Here is a 2,815-nt window from a genome sequence, read left to right as displayed (position 1 = left end):
TATATATATATATATATATATATATATATATATATATCTCATTAGAGTAATTAATATTATTTCAATTAATAAAAATAATATTTTACAGTATTATTAAAAACAAGTTATTATTATCATAGGTGTCATTATTTGTACATTACTACTATATTTAACATTAATTATATTTTTTTTATGTGTTTCGTCTCTTTCACAACATTTTTGAACAGATATGTTAACATTTAACTACATTTATTAGCATTATAGATATTCATGGTTCTTCGAAGAAGTAGTTCCTATACGATCACAGAAATGAAACATGGTAAATAGAGGTTCGGATGGGTGACCGCGCATGGGTGCATAAAATTAGTTCTCGAATTCATAAAATAATTCATAAAATTCGAATTCATAAAAATTTTTATTATAATTTTGTTATCCTCTGAAATATGATGCTAATTAATAATATTTATTTTCACAATAAAATTTCAATGAAATTTTAATGAAATTTTCTCTACCACTATTACGCTATTAGTGACACTACTTGTCGAATTTACTTATTGCATTAGTGACATTAGCAATATATTTTTATGCTGACTAGATCAATTCAAGATTTTATTTCCAATTCAAAAATTAATCGAAATTGGGACCAAAAATCTATTGAAATCAATAGAAATTTCGAAAACTTTCGATTTTTATTTTCGACATCAAAACGATGTCTTTTCGAGAAATTTTTTCTCTATGTATACACATAGGCCTGTATTCAGAACACTCTTATCTCTAAAATTCTATAGTATGCGTAACGTAAATTATAGCATGTTAGCGCTAACATCGCTGTAAGCGATTTGAATACGGGCCATACGGTACAGGCTGTGTTCGGAAACACTCACTGTGGTGTGCCACTAATCACACTAGCCGTTCAGAAATACTCGTGTGTACTCGGTGTGCATTAGTGTGAGATCGTTCGGAAACGTCGAGAGAGTCATATCACTAAACTATCCAGCGAAAAGCAAGGGGAGTCGGTGTGAATCAGTGTGTTATGGCCGCAAAACAGACTTGCATAATGCATAATGCATAAAGGAATCGATCAATCGAAATTCTTTTTCATGGAATGGGAGAAAAGGACATCGCGTTTTTGGGTCAAAAAATTTTGAGTAATTATATTAATCTAGAAAATTTGTCTAAGTTTTACTATTTTTTTATTTATTTTTATAATTTATATTTTATAATATTATTTCTAACTTTCTTTTTATATTGTTCTGCTTTTAATAATACGCAATAATAATTTTAGGCACATTATACAAGATCATTTGTATAAATGTAAATTTGTAAAATTGAATGTGTCCAGTACTATTTAGAACAAAACTAACTGTTCTAAAATCGACAATAAGCCTCATAGGAACTAATAGATATTTGGACGATGAAATAATCCAGCATCTAAAGTTTTATATCACTGATGTCAATTTTCTTTAAGGATTTATAATAATAACACCTATTACAATGAGAATATGATTAGTTGTCAAATCTGTTATGCTGATTCTACAATAAGTCGATAGTCGGAAGTCTTAATCAGTAAAGTTGACCAATAACCAACTTGTAAGACTAATTGATCAAATTCATCGATTAACAGATCTTCTATAATGAGGTCAATGAGCCATAAGTCATAAATCAGAAGTGAAAAACTTGATCAGTGTGATTGGTTCATTCTAACTTATAATTTATATCTTATATATTTATAATTTATATACATAAGTTGTTTGATAAGTTTGGTAAATTTCCATGAAATGGCGCTACAATCCATTTGATGACGCGACATCTCGAAAGATTCACTCTTCGAACTCCTTCAGGCCAAATTTCAACCAGAAAGGACGCATAGTTCACATTTGGTAGTTTGAAGTAGATTGTCTCACAGTCTGCAAAATACTCATTGATGGCGACAATGACTTCCTTATTTGACGAAAATTTTTACTTATATGATTTATATCTTATGTATTTATGACTTATAATTTATGATCTATGGCTTATTGTAGAAGGCTCATAAGACTACCGACTCATTATAGAATCAGCATTATATTAATTTGAATTTTCACGATGAAAAATTTTACCATTGTCCAAAATGGATACAGCAACATATAATTATCCGATACGATAGTGAAATGTTTAATAGGCATCGGTAATCATGGAAGGAATGACTTACATTCCTTTCTTTCTTTACAATCATATACCGCCATCGTTCCTCTTTACGATCATTTCACTGCCTTTTTTCGCCGATGAATTGTTTTAGCTCAAGATTAGGCTTAAACGTGAGCAGTGAGGTGAAATTGAGATGACACACGCCACACGGAAGTCGTTCGAGAACACTCACCACCAAAAGCACACGATACCCTCACTTCTCCATTGAAGACACCGAAACACACCAATGAGTGATATTTCCGAACGCAGCCACAATAGCTTAGACTTAAGGTACATGCAAGCGTCAAGCAATGAAACAGCAACCAATCAACGAGGCGATTTTTACAGTGGCGTAAAAAAATATTTTTTAGACTGCCGTCTCATGAGCAGAAGTTTATAGCGGAATGGAACACCAATCACAACTCTGTAGTCATTACTCAGCTTTCTTTTCTGCGATTGTGATTGGTCTTACTGTTTCGTTCCGCTGTAAATTTCCGCTCACGGGACGGCAGCCTTACTCCACTGCCCGTATCGCTAATTGGTCGCTGCTTGATGTGAATGCCTTTAGTCTTCTTTCTTGTAGAAGATACTTAAGAAAGGGCGCCATGTAAATGTGGTTTTACGACGAATTTTGGAACACAGCCCTTATAGTTGAAATTTATTTGAGACA

Source organism: Atta cephalotes, assembly GCF_000143395.1.
Source record: "Atta cephalotes unplaced genomic scaffold scaffold00002, whole genome shotgun sequence".
Classification (NCBI taxonomy): Eukaryota; Metazoa; Arthropoda; class Insecta; order Hymenoptera; family Formicidae; genus Atta; species Atta cephalotes.
Note: the sequence above shows the minus strand (reverse complement) of the source record.